General features: G+C 31.5%; 1 non-coding gene and 6 pseudogenes across 1 annotated transcript; 1 reads left to right on the top strand and 6 right to left on the bottom strand.

Moving 5' to 3' along the window:
• The first annotated feature begins 6 nt into the window (after nt 1-6).
• LOC140854583 (putative protein TIC 214 N-terminal part) lies at nt 7-1,918 on the top strand (annotated as a pseudogene).
• Nucleotides 713-784, bottom strand: TRNAN-GUU (transfer RNA asparagine (anticodon GUU)). Its single transcript has one exon. It is a non-coding gene; the product is annotated as a tRNA-Asn (tRNA).
• Nucleotides 1,919-11,067: 9,149 nt separating the features above from the next.
• Nucleotides 11,068-13,414, bottom strand: LOC140854586 (NAD(P)H-quinone oxidoreductase subunit I, chloroplastic-like; annotated as a pseudogene).
• A 611-nt stretch (nt 13,415-14,025) lies between these two features.
• LOC140854587 (NAD(P)H-quinone oxidoreductase subunit H, chloroplastic-like) lies at nt 14,026-14,593 on the bottom strand (annotated as a pseudogene).
• A 1,352-nt stretch (nt 14,594-15,945) lies between these two features.
• LOC140854588 (protein TIC 214-like) lies at nt 15,946-16,784 on the bottom strand (annotated as a pseudogene).
• A 73-nt stretch (nt 16,785-16,857) lies between these two features.
• On the bottom strand, nt 16,858-18,919 carry LOC140854589 (protein TIC 214-like; annotated as a pseudogene).
• An 809-nt stretch (nt 18,920-19,728) lies between these two features.
• Nucleotides 19,729-20,000, bottom strand: part of LOC140854590 (uncharacterized mitochondrial protein AtMg00370-like) — an 894-nt pseudogene continuing 622 nt past the window's right edge.

Here is a 20,000-nt window from a genome sequence, read left to right on the forward strand (position 1 = left end):
ACCCGAATGGCTGAGGAGAGGAAAGGTTCCTTTTGAGGTACTCCCGGAACAGATCCAGTGGAGACGGGGTGGGCCTGTACTCAGAGATTAGAGCACGTGGCTACGAACCACGTGTCGGGGTTCGAATCCCTCCTCGCCCACAACCTTCCAAAAAGGAAGGCCTTTCCTTACCTCTGGAGTAGGAAAATCATGATCGGGATAGCGGACGCAAAGCTATTGAACTTGGTATGGTCTTTGTCGAAATGGAATGGCCTTACTTTTCTTTTATTATCGTGAATGATTCGATCATTACATATAATAACCAAGTCTGGAATCAGCATATTTGTGTTTACTCCCCGTAACTCTTCCTCAGCCAGGCTTGGGCAGAATAGCAGAGCAAGTACAAATATTAGTAGCATAGCAAAAATGCGTTCCTCGTCATTAATATGTTTGCTCGCGGTAATTGTGGCCTATCGGGAGAATCGATGACTGCATCAAAGATGCACTGCTAGTACATCATCTGATCTGAGAATTCTTAATGGCTATTTACAAGGATTATCCCGGATCTACGCCGAGGTATTGACGGCGATTCTCAAATATCGTAGAACAGCAGAATGTGATACGATGAGATAGAATGCAATAGAAACAAAGACAGGAACGGGTTACCTACTCCTAACGGTCAAAGCGAGCCCTTTAATTCAATTCTTCATTCTTAATTAAGAATTAATCAAATCTCCCCAAGTAGGATTCGAACCTACGACCAGTCAGTTAACAGCCAACCGCTCTACCACTGAGCTACTGAGAACAACGGAGATTCGACCTCATAGAGTTCAACTCCCGTTCTCAACCCATGAACAATATGGTCCGAAGCTTCCTTCGTAACTCCCGAACTTCTTCTAGTGGCTCCGTTCCATGCCTCATTTCATAGGAACCTCAAAGTGGCTCTATTTCATATATTCCATCTATATCCCAATTCCATTCATTTAATATCCCTTGGTGTGTCATTGACATAAGAGATGTCATTATGGTCTATCTTTCTATATATGAAAGTTAAGAAATCATCATATAATAATCGAGAAATTGCAATAGAAAAGAAAAAGGGAGTTTGTATGATTTGAAATCTTTCTACTAGTAATCTATATCCTTATGCATGAAATAATAAATTCGGTCGTTGTGGCGACTCTATTATGGATTCTGACCACATTCTCCATAGGGCCCTCTTCTCTCTCCTTCTCCGACTCGGTTATGGAAAAGGAACCGAGAAGAGGTATCAGCAACAACTGTTTTATTACGGACAGCTCATGATGTCATATCGATCTATATGCGCCTCTGCATCTAGCATTGGGTAGACCTCATACAATAACTGTCCTAGTTCTACCGTATCTTTGTTTCATTTCTTCTGGAACAATCACAAAAACTTTTTTATTATGGATCTACTACCAGAAATTCAATGCGTAATCTCAGCATTCAATGTGTATTCCTGAATAATCTAATTTTCAATTATTCAACCATTTCATTTACCAAGTCAACGTTAGCCAATTAGTCAACATTTATATGTTTCGATGCAACAACAAGATTTATTGTAACAAGTAGTTTTTGGTTGGTTAATTGTCACATTTTATTCATGAAATGGTTGGATTGGTATTATTCTGGATACGCAAAATCATTCTATTCGATCTAATAAGTACCTTGTTCAGAATGAAAATTCTATGGCTCAATCTTAGTATTCTCTATTTATCACCTGTGCTACTATTTAGGCAGAATGCCGTCGCCTATTGTCACTAAGAAACTGAAAAAACCTCAGAAATGGAAGAAAGGGAAAGTGAGGAAGAAAGCGATGTAGAAACAACTTCCGAAACGAAGAGACTAAACAGGAACAAGAGGATCCGCCGAAGAAGACCCTTCCCTTTTCGGAAAACAGGAAGATCCGAAAAAATAGATGAACGGAGAATCCGATGAATGGAAGGAAAAACAAAGGAATCCACTTTCACTTTAAAGAACATACTATAAAGATAACCCAGTTACGAAATTCTTATCTTGATACCTATCAAGATAATTGGAATTGGAAACTTAAAAGAGAAAAATGAAAAGACTTATTTCTGGTTGAAAAACCTCTTTGACTTTCTTTCATTATAAACGATGGAATGTCCATTGCATATATAAAAAATGATCAGTTTGAAAATGCTTACGAAATGAAATTCACAATATTTTTTTATACATGTCCAATAATGGAAACAAAAAATATCTTTTACATATCCACCTAGTTATCGACTTTTCGGAAATATAGAACGTCTTTGTACACGACAAAAAATTATCCCATGGAACCTGTATAATTATTGGGTTATACCAATGAACAAAAAAATAATAAAAATATTGATACATAAAAAAAATATAAGAATAAATAAGATGAGATTCGCCCCCCCCCATATATCTGATCCCTTCACCTATAAGGAACTTGTAAGACCAACTCCGTTTGTAATCCATCAATATATGTCTATCAAAAAACTGAGTTAGCTCGTTATTCCTCTTATACCCATGCTAAAACTCTAGTATAAAAATATCTATTAACCACGATTATATGACCAATTGTATATAATATTTTTTATTTGTCCAAGATAATTCTCTTAGGCTCCCTTTTACAATGAATTGATAAGTCCAAATTCTGGAAAAATGAATAAACAGACCATATATAATATATGCTATGAATAATCCAAAAAAGGCTATACTTACTGAAAAAATGGAATTTGTAAAAAATTCATACCAATTCACAGAATAATTCGAGTTTGGATGGAAAAGATTTGGGATGGGTAACCATTTCGATAATATATCAGAATCCATTACTCCTTGATCAAAAGAAATTCCTATTGATCCAACGAACAAAGTAAATAGTACCAATACAAGCAGAGAAATAGCATGTATTGTCTGATTCGTGAGGATACATGGAAGTATATTTATTTCCAAAGTAAGTACTAAAGTATCGTATCTTATCATTATCAAAAATTTGATATTATCTTTGAAAAAAATGGACCTTACTATCATTGTTGATAAAAGTAAATTTTTATTGACTGTTTTGGTGCTTCTTTCCCCATAGAATATTGAATAGAACAGTACTTTTAGTGCTACTGTATTTGAAAATAAATGCGCAAATACCCATCAAAGGTAAGTAAATATACCCGAAACATATAAAATGCGGTTAATCCTATTGTGAAATAAGTATTATTGCAAAAATTGGTGAATATAACCAACTATCATTAAGAATTTCATCTTGGACCAAAAACAAGCAAGAGGTGGAATACCACAAAGAGAAAGTGTACCTAATAAAAAAGCAGTTCTTGTAATTGGAACATATCTTGTTAAACCACCCATAAGAACCATATTCTGACTTTTTTCTGGTGAATATCCAACAATAGTTCCATTGAATGAATAATAATCCAGATCCAAAAACAATAAAGCTTTAGAATAGGCATGAGTGATCAAATGGAATAAAGCGCTCGATAAGAACCTATACTAGAGCTAACATAATATAACCTAATTGAGACATTGTAGAATAAGCTAAACTTCTTTTAATGTCTCTTTGAGCAAGAGAAAAAGTAGCTCCTAATAGTACTGTTATTACACCTATTAAAGAAATGAAATTCATTATATAAGGTATGTCTATGAAAAGAGGAATAAGCCGAGCTACAAGAAAAATTCCTGCTGCTACCATAGTAGCCGTGTATAAGGCCGAGATAGGAGTAGGTCCTTCCATGGCATCAGTAACCATACGTGGAGGGGAATTGTGCAGATTTAGAAACTGCACCGACAAATAATAAAGAGGCGCACAAAGTAGCAAATAAGGAGCTGACCCCATTATTATGGATCAAGTTATTAGCTATTTCGAACAAATCCCGAAATTCCAAACTACCTGTTATCCAATAAAGACCTAAGATTCCTAATAATAAACCAAAATCTCCTACACGATTAGTTACAAAAGCTTTTTGACAAGCACTTGCGCAATCGGTCGTGTGAACCAAAACCCTATTAATAAATAGGAACACATTCCCACTAGTTCCCAAAAATATGAATTTGTATCAAATTAGAACTGGTAACTAATCCCAACATGGAATATTGGAAAAACTCATATAAGCAAAAAATCTCAAATATCCTTGGTCGTGAGACATATAATTGTCACTATAAATAGAATCACGACTCCAACAGTAGTAATTAGTATTGACATAATAGAAGTAAGTGGATCGATCAAATATCCAAACTCTAAGGAAAAATCAATATCTATGGTCCAAGACCATAGATATTGATAAATAAAACTTCCATTTATTTGTTAATAGACAGATTGGCCGAAAATCCCATAGCTACACTTAACAAAAAATACTAGGAAAGCCCATATACGACGAATATTTTTTGTTGCTGTCGGAATAAGTATAAGTCCAAATCCTATTGACATAGTAACTGTAAGTGGAAGAAAAGGTATTATCCATGCATATTGATATGTATGTTCCATAAGAAAACAAACAAATTGAGATTTTTTTTATATTTATAATTAATAATTGTTTCCGATCACCAATTCTTATCTCTTTCGAAAAGGATAAACAATAATAATGAAAAAAAAATATAATATATATATATATATATATATTATTTGTTATTTTATGTTAAATGTTAAATTATGTTAAATGTTGAAAGTTAAAAAAAAACTATTATTCACAGAATAAAGTATAGATAATGATTAAAAAAAAGGATCTATTCCGAACAATACATGTCTTTCACATACAACGATAATAAAAATGAGTAACCCTTTTTGAATGGCAGTTCCAAAAAAATGTATTTCTATGTCAAAAAAACATATTCGTAGGAATATTTGGAAGAAAAAAGGATATTTAACTGCAGCAAAAGCTTTTTCTTTAGCGAAATCGGTTTCTACCGGACATTCAAAAAGTTTTTTTGTGCGACAAACAAATAATAAGTCTTGGGATAATCGGAATTGACATAGCCCGAAGAACTGAAAATTTTTTAAGATGAACGATTCACATTAATTAATGTATTGAACTACTCAATATTAGTTATAACTAGCTGCGGTATGTAGAATAAGAGTTTTCTGTATATTGGTTCTTATTCTTATTAAGTTAAGAATAGTATTTTTCCCTATCCATTAACTATTCACAATAGAAATCTTAATCCTATTTTTCTATTGTGAATAGTACAATTGCCATAGAAATTTAAACTCTTTTTTTTATATGCCTAGCCTAAAACTTAATTGGTTTGGTAAATGTTACCTTATTTATATACATATACACATGAAGAGTATTAATACTTAATGATACTAAAGTATCGGAATCGTTAGAAAAATTCCAAATGGATTTAGTGATGAAATTGTAATACATATGAGATCTTAGTATTTGATTTTTTTTTCAATAAAAAATCAATGTTTTCATTTTGAATCCGATTTCATCGGATTCAAAATGAAAAACAAATCATCAAAAAAAATAGAAAGAAAAGGACAATTCTTAATTCTATACCTCGACTGAGAACAAAACTATCGAAATTTCAACTGTATCGGGGAACTTAGTTTATAGTACGTGAAAGTTGATTGTTAAAACTGAACCTAGGACGATACTAACTAAGATTATTTTATTGAATGAAGATTCAAATATGAATTTAAACGAGTTTTTTTTCATCGATTCTAATGTTTCTAGACTATATTGAATCCTTGATTCTTGACGATTCAACATGAATTGGATATTATTATTTCAAGTAAGCGCCATGGTGAAATCGGTAGACACGCTGCTCTTAGAAGCAGTGCTAGAGCATCTCGGTTCGAGTCCGAGTGGCGGCATCCTTAAAAGAGGCGCAATGTATCCTATAATGTATTTAATTCCCGATTTCAATCCTGTAATGTAATAGGAGGCACTTTTTCTATGATATTTGTAGCTTTAGAGCATATATTAACTCATATCTCTTTTTCGATCATTTCAATTGTAATTACGATTCATTTCATGAACTTATTAGTCTACGAAATCGTAGGATTACGTGATTCATCGGAAAAAGGGATGATAGTCACCTTTTTCTCTATAACAGGATTATTAATTTCTCGTTGGATTTCTTCGGGACATTTTCCGTTAAGTAATTTATACGATCATTAATCTTCCTTTCATGTAGTTTATTTATTATTCATATAATTTCCAAGAAATCGAACCATAAAAATAATTTAAGCATAATAACTACCCCAAGTACTATTTTTACTCAAGGTTTCGCTACGTCGGGTCTTTCAACTGAAATGCATCAATCCGCAATATTAGTACCTGCTCTACAATCTCAGTGGTTAATGATGCACGTAAGTATGATGTTATTGAGCTATGCAGCTCTTTTATGCGGATCGTTATTATCAATTGCTCTTCTATCATTACATTTCGAAACAACATACATTTTTTTTGTAAAAGAAAAAATTTCTTAATTAGACCATTTTTCTTTGGTGAGATTAAATACTTGAATGAAAAAAGAAGAAGGGTTTTTAAAATTAAAACCCTTCTCTTTTTCATTTCGAAATTATTACAAATATCAATTGACTCAGCATTTGGATTATTGGAGTTATCGTATGATTAGTTTAGGGTTTACTTTTTAACCATAGGCATTCTATGTGGAGCAGTATGGGCCAATGAAGCATGGGGATCTATTGGAGTTGGGATCCGAAGGAAACTTGGGCATTTATTACTTGGACCGTATTCGCGATTTATTTACATACTAGAACAAATCAAAGTTTACAAGGTACGAATTCGGCACTTATAGCTTCTATAGGATTTTTTATAATTTGGATATGCTATTTTGGGGTCAATCTATTAGGAATAGGTTTACATAGTTATGGTTCATTCACATTAACTCTAATTGAATAAGCTACATGAAAATACATAAGAATATCGTCCCATATATAACGAAAGTTTGCTTGTTCGAGTTTTTGTTTTGACAGGTTGTCAAAACAAAAACTCGAAATGCATCTCATTACAATTCTAATTCACTTTATTTTTTTGCATTGTACAGCGAACGATTTTAAAAATTTTTAAATTAAAGATTATAAGACTTTTTGTCTCATTAATGAAACACTATCTATAAAAGTAATTAGATAGGATAGCTTGTACCCTGTCAACTGATAACGAGAGAACGAAATCAGGATAATACCAATCCTATTATGGGGTAGAAAGATACAATTGAAACAAATAGTTCTCGTGGTCCAGATCAAAAAATTAGAGTGTGGAACATTGAATAGTTTGTATCCATAGAACATCTGACGTGACATAGATAATAAATAAATAGGAGTTAATATCACTCCAATTGCCATTACAAAAGTAATTAGTATTTTTGGTATTAAAAGATATTTTGGACTAGTAATTATTCCAAAAAATACTACTGATTCCGCAACAAAACCATCATTCCTGGCAATGCAAGAAGCCATCGAGAAACTACTGAACATGGTAAATATTTTTGGCATTGGGATGGATATCCCTCCCATTTCGTCGAGATAAACAAGACGTATTCTATCACAACTCGTTCCCGCCAAGAAAAAAAGTGCAGCACCAATAAATCCATGAGAGAGTATTTGTAAAATGGCTCCATTGAGTCCCATGTCGGTTATAGAACCAATTCCTATAATTGTAAAACCCATGTGAATACAGAGGAATAGGCTATTCTCTTTTTAAAATTGCGTTGACCGAGAGAAATTAAAGCTGCATAGATTATTTGCATCGTTCCAACTATTACCAACCAGGGAGAAAATATAGAATGAGCGTGGGGTAATAATTCCATATTGATCCGAATCAATCCGTATGCTCCCATTTTTAATAAGATTCCAGCTAGAAGCATACATGTACTGTAATGTGCTTCTCCATGGGTATTTGGTAACCATGTATGCAGGGGTATAATCGGCGATTTGACAGCATAAGCAATAAAGAAACCAAAATATAATATTATTTCCAATGCCACAGGATATGATTGATTAGCTAATCTTTCAAAATCTAATGTTGGTTCATTGGAACCATATAAACCCATACCTAGAACTCCTATTAAGAGAAAAATAGAACCCCCTGCCGTGTACAAATAAACTTTGTAGCCGAGTAGAGACGTTTTTTTCCTCCCACATGGATAAAAGTAAGTAAACAGGAATTAATTCTAACTCCCACATGATGAAAAAAGTAAAAGGTCTCGAGAAGAAAATGATCCTATTTGACCGCTGTACATTGCTAACATCAGGAAATAGAACAATTGCGAATTTCGCGTAACTGGCCAAGCTGCTAAAGTAGCTAAAGTAGTGATAAATCCTGTCAGTAAAATGGGTCCTATGGAAAGTCCATCGATTCCCAGTCTCCAGTGAAAATCAAAAATATCTATCCATTTATAATCTTCTTCCAATTGGATTAATGGATCGTCCAATTGGAAATGATAACAGAATGCATAGGTTGTTAGAAGGAGTTCTAATAAGCATATACAAATAGTATACCATCTAAACATCTTATTTCCTTTATGAGGAAAAAAGAAAATTGAAGAACCCGCGAATATCGGCAAAACTACAAGTATTGTTAACCAAGGAAAATAACTCGTGATAAAGACAAGATATGTTTTGACCAGAAAAACCCGTGCTCGAAATAATAAATTTTATCGAGCACGGGTTTTTGTCGGTAAGAGGAATCAAATGATTCAAGTGGAGTTTTTTGTAACGTATCAATAAGATAGACCCATGCTGCGAGTTGTTTCATCACATAAATAAACACGGACACTCAAAAAATCTGTTGGGCAGGCGGATTCACATCTCTTACAACCTACACAGTCTTCGGTTCTTGGTGCGGAAGCAATTTGCTTAGCTTTACATCCGTCCCAAGGTATCATTTCCAATACATCTGTGGGGCAGGCTCGTACACATTGAGTACACCCTATACATGTATCATAAATTTTTACTGAATGTGACATTGGATCTATAAATTCCAGTTTTGAGCATAAAAAATTTTCGATCTGGTAAAATTAGTAGTAAATGAATCATACATTTATATTGTAGACACCAGACGAAGCGGTGGTTTATCAAAATTTTAAGAATCAATATATTTCTAAACCTGTTCATGAGAAAAGTCCAAGAGACTTTGATTTCTCTTTCAACAACCATGATCATGCGAGTTGCACATGTGAATTCAAATTGACCAACAAATTGGTCAATATTTCAATATTAATTCAAAGTATTTATTCAATATGAAAATATTTATTATTCAATAGTAAATTAATTCAATACTAAAAATATATATATATTTTATATTTATATTTTATTTATATTTATATTTTATATATTTATAATAATATAATAATAAAAATCAAAATAATAAAATTATAATAATAATAAATAAGTATATTAATTATTATATAAGTATATTAATTATTATTTAATTATTATATTATATAATAATTAAATAATTATAATAAATAATATGATAATTATAATAAAATATATAAAAAATTAATAATAACATATTAATTTAATAAAAACGTATTAATTCTAATAAATTAGATTAGAATAAATTGATATTATATTAATAATATTATATTAAAAATATCAATTTATAAATAAATTGATATTTTTAATATAATATCTAATAGATTAATATTCTATGTGATATTATGTATCTTATGATCATAACTAATTATTCAACAAATTCGATTGATTGATACGAGTTGATTTTCTGTTACGATGGATTGATGAAACAATAGCTAGCCCAATAGCCGCTTCAGCAGCCGCAACAGCTATAACAAAGATTGAGAAAATGTCGCCTTTTAATTGGCGACTATCAAATATATCAGAAAATGTTACGAGATTGATATTAACCGAATTGAGTATAAGCTCAAGACACATAAGTGCTCTAACCATCTTTCGACTTGTGATCAATCCATAGATACCGATAGAGAATAAATAGACACTCAAAAAAAGTACATGCTCGAACATCATTGACTAACTCCTTATCAATCTCGATTCATTTTAATATGAACAACAATTCAACCGATTCGATTGATTAGAATAGAACGATTACAGAATAAAAGAAGGTATTGGCAATAGATAGGTTTAATTAAAAACCTTATAAAAACCTTAAACCTTTCCATTTATTTTATTTATTTAGAATTTATAAATCTTAGAATTTAAATCTTAGAATTTAATTCTAAGTATTTGTTATTGACGAGCCATAGTAATTGCACCTATCAAGGAAACTAAAAGAATTATGGAAATGAGTTCAAACGGAAGATAAAAATCTGTTGATAAATGAATACCAATTTGTTGAATGTTACTTATTAGGTCCTGTTCCATAATCTGGCTTGATCTTGTAGTCCAAAAAATTCCGTACCATGACGTATCTGGGATAATAGTAATTAGTGAAAAAAGAATACTTGTACAAACCAGTGAAGTGACCCCATCTCCAATGGTCCAAAATAGGAATCATTGGAATATTCTGAACCATTCATGAACATTACAGCAATATGATTAAGACATTTATAGCTCCAACATAAATAAGGAGCTGTGCGGCAGCTACAAAATAGGAATTCGATAGAATATAGAATAAGGATATACAAACAAGAACCAATCCCAACGAAAAGGCAGAAAAAATGGGATTGGTAAGTAATACTACTCCCAGACCTCCTAATATAAGAACTGATCCAAAAAATACTACAAGAATATCATGTATTGGTCCAGGTAAATCCATTATTAAATAATAAATTAATAAATAAGTCGAAATATTTCATGACCTTACTGAATGGTCCAGGAAAGGAAAAGGGGTTGCCCCATTTTTTTCTTGTATATGATACATTCCTAATTGAATTAAAACTTTTTTTTTTATATTATGTAGATATAGATAAAATTATCGAGAAAAGAGTAATGGGGATTGTATATTTCGAAATCATCACGAAAAATATATTCTCAGTTTAAATCAAAGAATAATTCTCAACAATCAATAATTATTAGTTATTATTTGTAGTTACTGACCAAACAAAATAAAAAAAGCTTGGGTCTTTTATATCAAAACAAAATTTTAGTAATTGGTATCGTTCTTGAATCAAAGGGTTTATCTTTGTCTATTTTGATTTGGTCGAATTCATAACTGTTTGAATTGTATATCTCCATTATGACATTGGTAACCGACCCAAAGCAATTTGATTATAATTCAATTCGTGACGATCAGAAGTGAAAGTTCATATTCTTCAGTCATTGATAAACAGTTTGTTGGACAATACTCGACACAATTACCACAAATATACAGACCCCAAAATCATACTATAATTAAGCAATTGTTTTTTTTTAATATCTCTTTCAAATCTCCAATCTACAACGGTAGATCTATCGGGCATACACGAACACATACTTCACAAGCAATACATTTATCAAATTCAAAGGGATTCGACCACGGAAACGCTCTGATGTGATCGATTTTTCATAAGGATATTGAATAGTTATAGGTAACGATTTGTGTGGGATAAGGTAATTACGAAACTTTGACCAATATACTTGAGCTCGTATTGTTTGTTGACTATAATTCATGAACCCAGTCACCATAGAGAACATATTGTAAATATCCAGGAATAAATTGATGTTTCTTTCTCTTGTTTGGAAAGAGGTTATGATCTGGAATATCGTTATCGTATTTTCTTATTTATAGTGAACAAGTTGGGAAGAAGTTGTCAATAATAGATTACCTAAGAATAGGTAAAGAAATTTTCATCCAAGATTTAATAGCTGGTCCATTCTTATCCTAGGCAAAGTCCACCTTGTTGTGATAGGAATTGAACAGAAACAATAAGCTTTAGCTAATGTATAAGATACCAACTGTATTCCAAAAATCCGCCATTTTATTTATTCGAAAGTTCAGGAATTATATGTACGGAATAGAAAATTCACCCACCTAAGTAGAACTGTTACAATATGAAGAAGTAATAGATTTAGGTAAAGCAATATATATAATCCGAATTTGATACCTGAATATTCGTTTGATAGACTGCTACTAATTCCTCTCTCTTCCGGTAATCAAATGGCAATCTTCACATTCGGCTAGAGAGAAATTGAAAACATAATAACCCTATAGGTTGACGCACAGATTTCACCCCAAAATCATATTTTTGACTGTGCTTCAACTATATCACTTTACTTGAACTAGTTAGATATCATGTCGATAATACATCATTGTTCCATCGCTTTTAAAAAACGTACATGAACTTCAGCTTATACGGCTCCTCTATGGCACAATAAATGTAAGACTGTTCGGTATTTTCACCTCTTTGGAGGATAGATCGAATAAAGATAGTCGGAGAGTCCAGTCCCAAATCTAGACAATGGAATTCTGTCCGCGTAGAATAAGAAAGTGTTCGAATTGATCTCATCCTTATAATGATAATTTTTCTTTGTTCGGTATAACTTATCTTTCAATAAATATTCGTTACATATATATATGCATTAGTTCATGTAATGATAAGAATTCCGTATGTATGATACGGTATAGGAAAGAAAGAATAATAAAGATCTTTTTTATTTTATAAAATTTTTTTCATTCATTCGATTATTGCATTCCATTTTTTTGTTCCTTTTCTGTCTAGAAGGTATTTAGAAATAAAGGATTAATTCGTTCTGATAGTCTTTCTTATCAGTGAATGCATACTCGAGATCGGAATCGTAGGGAGATACTTCTTGATCATTTCTACCACTAAACCTTATTATGATTCGTTTTATGCAGAAATATCTCTTTTTTGGATAACATTATCATTACTATCTTGTACCTTTGTTCCTATACTGTCCACGAATTTTTATTGATCCCGGTATTTAATACTAATGGCAGTAGTGGAAACCATCGTTGTCTTTTGCACCGCTTCAGATATGATGCTATCAGAATTCAATCTGGTAACAGTTTCGCTGCTTATGTTTACTTTAATTTCATTCTGTACTAGGAATGAGATTTTTTCTTCTTACTGCAAATTTAAGCTGTTTTGTTCACTCATATAACTATCTGGTTTAACTCATCGATGATAAAAACATATCTATTCAATACATTCACCTCTTTCTTTATTTTTTAGAAGAGGTAAAAGTTCATGTTCCAAGGAATCACACGTTGAGATATTGATACATACGAGTTATGGTATTTTGTACTAATAGATTGAGCAGTCGCTCGTAAACCCCTGAAAAAGAATATTATTATCTTGTCGATATCCTGAATAAGAGCAATGGGGCGATCTTGAAATGGTGTCCATATAAACACCTATACTGGATCACCTAAAACAGGGTCGGATTATAAAGGAATTACTAAATAACTTGTAGATTGATATGACCGCTATAGACGGTCCGACACTAACAAACGATATCTCCTCTAGATGGGAATAGGTCCCTTAAAAATATTTAGTCCATCCGCTAGAGCTTGAGATTTCCAACGGACCGCATGTATTCAGGCCCAATACGTTGTTGTATCATTGAGATATTTTCTTTTAACCACCTTACTGTCCCTATTTTGATTTCAAATTTAAGTGTAAAAATGGATACAACATCATTGAATCCATAGATTTCTTTTATGGATTCCGATGTAGAAAATGTTGATAGCTTTACTTCTGTGTCATCATTGCATTTCACGATCACTGATCAATCCCATAATGATATCTATACTCTAGTATGCAATGAATATCAGCCATTTCATTCTTTTAACTAGTGGAGAACTTGCAATTGATGAAACGGATGGTACGATTTTCCATCTCCAGGGGAAAATGCTATTATCCTATCAAATAATTCCTATTTCTCTTTTGGGCTTCTACTGTTGACGATAAGTTCTTGTTTGAAAAATCAATTGGGTGATGTTTTTTCTATAAATCTATATTCCAGATCATTCCCATTCGGATTTTTTTGTCGTCATCAAAGCGTGGACTTCTATATTCTTAGGGACTAGAATTCCTTCTAGAGCCCTGTTGAATTATTATTATTCCCCTTTACCTATTGTAGTAAACGAGTTGACTTTCTTCTTTTTGCCAGGACTTCCATCGATTCTTGTAACTTATGATCACTTACGAATCCCATTGGATTCCAGAAGCTCGTAACATTGGTCTTGTAAACCCAATTATTGCTTCCTCTCCACCAATAATGCCACTCTTTCAACTCGTTCCAAAAAAATGGATTCCGTGTAATAGTTTTGATATTCAACAACTCCTGTAAAAATAATTCAGAAATCCAAAATTTATCTATCCACCATGAGGTAGATCAGCAGCTATCCTCCGATGCGGAAATAATTATGCATTATTCGCATACCTTGCGGCTTGATGGTCATATCTTCTCTCTCTGAAAATATGAAAAATAGAGTCTGTGCACCGATATCTGCCATAAAAGGTCCAGCCTACAAATGAGAAGCTTATGGCTCAGCTCCAGCATAATTACTCTGATATAACTGGCTCTCTGAGCGGTACTTGAACATTTTCAATTGTTCTGGTGCATTTACGTTATTGCCTCTGTGAACATAGTAGCTAAAATAATCCCAACGTTTACATAAGGAGATTTGTAACATTGTTCGTTTTCTGCTATTTTTTCCCTTCCTCTGTGTAAATATCCAATATGTTCGCAATCAATAACCTTTACCATCGGAGTAACGATAGTCAGAACCATCATTGATAAGATAGTCGGAGTACATGATTGATGTCATAGATTTTTCTTGGCTGCTATATGGGTCAATATTTTTTTCCTTAATTCATTATTCCACGAATTCCTCAACGAGGTTCTCAAAATAAAAATCTAATAATACTATTAAAAAAGATTTCCAAGATTAAATTAATGAGTTTTTGGTTCGATATCCAATGATCCATTAATTTCTTTTATACAGATCTATTTTTTTTTGACTAAGTCAGGACCGTTGACTTTTCCCGAATTATTGTAGACCTCTTTGGATAAAAATCTCTTTTGTGCAATTACAAATGGGAAGTAAGTCTACGTATCTTACTGGTGAATTACTTTTCACTAAACCTTGTTTTTTCTTGTTCTTGGATACTATTAGTAATGATTTTTGATCATAAAAAATTTTCTATCTTTTTTTCTTTCATGGATTTATTTTACTTTACGAATGATCAGGAATAAAATAATAATCTTTAGCAGTTTTTTAATCTAGTAAACAAAATTTGGATTTTTTCTTTCTTTCTATTCTATCCATTGAAAATTGGATAGAATAGAGAAAGATATTTCTATTCATGGAGAGAATGATTTCTTTGTACTAAAAGATTCTGGATTTCGTCTAGATAAGAATTGGTTGATACGCCATTAATCGTGTCATGTAAGAATGTAATACAGCGTATTATTATAATTTTCGGCTTCATTACGAAATATCAAGATTAAGGAATATCAATTAAAAATTCATTCTGAATCGTGGATAATATATATCTCGACTACTGAAACGACTGCCGTTATTGTATAACCATAGCGATTATAAGTAATTTCTATTCGGTATTGGCCAAGAAACATTTGCTTATGATTTTTTTGTATTGTATAGTATAAATGCTTGTCCTCATTCAAAAATTTTCCAGAGTTTCTTATGTTGCTTTTTTCATTGCAAATACTTTTCTATCCACAAAATTCAATTACGAGATAAAAATTGAATTTCATTTCTAGAGTCTAGGAGATAGAATATTTTCAGGAACAAAGAATCATAATGACTTTTGTTCCATTCCAAGCATCTGTCGTGTTTGCAACGGATTTATCAAATTATTCTTATCAACATATCTTTTTTTTATCATTTTCTGTTAGTTTGGTGTTAATTTTATCGATCATGAAATACTAGGGTTTGATATATAATAATTTTCCATCCCCTTTTATAGATAAACGAATCGGTTGACAATCAATATTCTTTTTTTATAATTTTCTAGAGTTGGATTTTTGAATTACATTCACCCAGATTTATCTTCCTTTTTGAATCGAGATATAGCAATTTTACTTGGATTTATCGGTCAAGTAGGTGAATATACCTTGATATTATCGATCATTCTTTGATTCAAGGAGTCTTCCATCTTGATTGAAAAAGGAAATTATTTTTCGGGGAAATTGAATTTGTTTCCTTCTTTTCTTGGATTGTTTTTTTTTTTTACTTTTTTTAATGTCTGGATTCGGCGTAATTGTCTTCAACTTTTTTTTTTTTTTTTGTTTTCGTAGATCTGATCCAAGATTTTCTTGTCCTGTTGTTCGTTTTTTCCTTGGTTGGAATTTTCTAATTTAAGATATTCTTTTTGATTAGGTGATATCTGAAGATTTTTTTTATTTTGATTTTGTTGATGCTTTTATTTTGACTATATTTTTATAGAAATAATATTAAAAGAAGAAATTTGATTGGTATGATCCATGGTTTAATCCTATATGCATCAAAGAGTGGCACAAATTCTGGGAGGAACGGGGTTCTAGATTTGATATGGTACGATAAACCTTTTTTGATTCATTCCATCCATCAAAAAAAACACTTTTTGATTGGATGTTTAATTCCTTGATGAATTGTCTTAGAAAAAATATCTTTTCTAAGATAATATGGAGATTCTAATCAATATTTTCTATCAGATTTTTATGTGTAGCAATATATTTCCTTTCTAGATAATTACTAATAGGTATATCTTACCATACATAAATGATTCGGGTTTCAGTGTATTGATTGTATGGAATTTCTTGGTCTCCTTTTCTTGTAATGTTGATTCATAAATTATGAGTCCTTCTTTCCATAATTCATATATTTATGTGTAAAGATAATATCTGTAGTGTTTTTTAAATTTTCTTTTTGACTCGTCAATGAATCCACTGCCATCGCATAGTATTTTGCTTCGATGTAATGAATTAATTGGTCTTTTCTTTTTTATGTGAATCAAATTTATTGGTTTTTATTTTGAATCATAGAACGTTGGTTGATTTATATTTCGCCATTTTTGAGGTACTAATGAGACCATTTTGTCTGAGATAAATTGTATTGATAATGGCCCTTTAACCAGTTTTTCCATTCATTTTTTCCCAGACTTATAAATTTTCTTTTGCTTTGATTGGAATCAATATTCTCGTGTCATACAATAATCCTTGATTTTATCCTTAATAAAAGAATGGGTCCTGGTATATTGAAGTACAGATCTCAAGTGATACTTGTTAAGTAATTGGGTTTGTGATAATTTGTAAAATACATATGCTTGGGACAAAGAGGATAAATCATAATTATAATAATTATAATAAATATTTGAATTATTATTACTGATTTAGTATTGAAAACGATTTTTTTATAGTCGAAATAAGTTCATTGTATTTGATCTCTTTCATCAATTCCTTCTCGATTTGTTTCATCGTTGTAATCGATTTTGTGATAATTTTTTTATTGATTCAAGGAAAAGTTGTGCATTGATCCTAAAATAGTAATATACGTAGAAAGATTCTATGTATATTTTTCAATGAATGATTTCATAAAATAATTTAATTTACGTATAAATCGGATCTTTTTTCTTTTAAATATCTGCAAATATGTTTCTGTGATTCGATTTTTTATCATCACAAGTTAGAACTATTTTTTTCTTGTCTTTTCTAATTCGTTCTAGTTCTATTTGATTCCTGATTGTGACTGTCTGTCAGCAGATCCTTTATTTTTTTTTCTATGAGTGGTAATTTGCCCATTCATGGATCGAATTCGAATGGTTGATTTGCGAATATCTTATTATTTATTTTAGAATCTTTACATTTTCATTCGGTTTATATACTTTTACTTCCTCAATCCAAATAAGAAATGGGGTTTATTTTTCAAGTTCCTTCATTTTTGTTTTATAACTAGAATATTTTGATAACCCATCTTTTTTTTCTTTAAAAACTTTTAGAATTTTACTTTCTATTTTTTTTTTGGTCTTTATAATAGGTTTAAAAAGAAGGTCGTTTTCGGGGAGAACAAAGGGAACTTCTGCTTCCTTCCAAATTGTTAAAAAACAAAATTTCTTTTTTTCCTTTTTTTTCATTGGATCTTATGATGAGATCGTATTTTAGATTTTCGCAAGGTTTAGAAGAGGAAATAGAATCTTTATTGAATACCGTCTGTTAACCATTTTTTGGAATTCCGTTTCCGATAATTGAACACATTATAGGTGCATTTAACATGTATTTCTCTATCCATTCCTTCAAATCCTCATACCACTCGGGCGATTGGAATTAATAAAATACGGACAATATTTTTAGCTATTATCATGAAGGCAATACATGTATTTTCTAAGAAAAGATTGGGTTACTAACATTGAACTTCTTATTACTTGAGCAAATAGAACGTTATCCCAAGTTTCTGAAATTGCTATCCGTTCATTTTCCTCTTTTTTTTTCTCCTCGTTTTTTTTTTTCTTTTTTTTGTCTCTTCCTCCTCAAAATTGGAAATTTTCAATTCCGGTTCTCTCTCGACAAATTCCTAAAATGAGATTCATCATTTCAGAGATATCAAAGAAGAAAAAAAAAATGTTTTGTCTATTCGACCCAAAAAAGGGGGGAATGCGCATTTGCTTGAAACATTTGCCAATAACTGTTTTACGTCTTTGAGTACGCATGGATCCTTTTATTATTCCCTACGAAAATCCGGTTGTTGCGGGTAGCGTATCAAGCCACCTCTTCTCTTTGATCACTATCAATATTATTATCCTTATTAGTAATAGAATTGGTATTATTCTCATTATCAGTATAAATTTCAATATTTGGTTTTTCTGAACGAATTTCACTATCTTCCGTCGATTTTTCCTCATTTTCTTCCTTGTTCTTCCAACATTGGTCTTTATATGACCATCGAGAACTTTTTTACTGATTCTTCTATTCCAATAGATTCATTTCTAGTTGTTTGATCATTTGGATCAATTGTAATTATATCGAATACAAATTTCAAAGATTTTGCTTGACTTTCTGAATCGATTTTTCTTTGTTCTGCCAATAGAAGAGTTTTTTCAACAAAATTGGGTGTGAATTCAAAGAAAGTGAAGTTAAGGAATTACATATAATTCAAAAATGATTTCCGCCACCAAGCGAATTCTTTTGATGTTCAATTCTCGGAATTATTAGGAAGTAGCTCATGGATTTATTTATCCAAAGACTTTTTATGGAATCTTCCTATAAGGGATAAAATCCATGTTGTACGTAAATCATTTTTTTTATTGTCAGGCATGGTCCGCTCATAAAGGATTATGTTTGATCAAGCATTCTTGTTCTTCTCATGTTGCAAATCTGTCCTTTTTTTAGCATTTAGAGAAAATCTTTTCTTTTTTTCTTTTTCTAGAGCTTTTATTCGATTATTATTATTGGCTCAAGTTGTATTTTTTTTGTTCATTGGTATAACAATAATTATACAGGTTCATGGGATAATTTTTTTGTCGTGTACAAGACCGTTTTCATTTCCGAAAAGTCGATAAACTAGGTGGATATGTAAAAAGATTTTTTTGTTTCCCATTACTTGGACTGTATAAAAAAAATATTGTGACATTTCATTTCGTACAGCATTTTCAAACTGATCATTTTTTTATATATCGATGGACAATTCCATCGTTTATACGAAAAGAAAGTCACAAGAGGTTTTTCAAACCAGAATAAGTCTTTTCATTTTTCTCTTCTTTAGTCTTCCCAATTCCCAATTATTTGATAGGTATCAAGATAAGAATCTTCGTAAACTGGGTTATCTTTATAGTATGTCTCTTTAAAGTGAAGTGGAATTCCCTTTGTTTTTTCCTTTCCATTCACTCGGATCTCTTCCGTTTCATCTATTTTTTCGGATCTCCTGTTTTCCGAACAAGGGAAGGGTCTTCTCGGCGGATCCTCTTGTTCCTGTTTAGTCTCCTTCGTTTCGGAAGTTGTTTTCTACATGCTTTCTTCCTCCTTTTCCCTTTTTCCATTTCTGAGGTTTCTTTCAGTTTCTTAGTGACAATAGGCGACGGCATTCTGCCTAAATAGTAGACACAGGTGATAATAAGAGAATACTAAGATTCGAGCCATAGAATTTCTCATTCTGAACAAGGTACTTATTAGATCGAAT

Source organism: Elaeis guineensis, unplaced genomic scaffold (assembly GCF_000442705.2).
Source record: "Elaeis guineensis isolate ETL-2024a unplaced genomic scaffold, EG11 Super_Scaffold_1000265, whole genome shotgun sequence".
In the NCBI taxonomy this organism is placed as follows: domain Eukaryota; kingdom Viridiplantae; phylum Streptophyta; class Magnoliopsida; order Arecales; family Arecaceae; genus Elaeis; species Elaeis guineensis.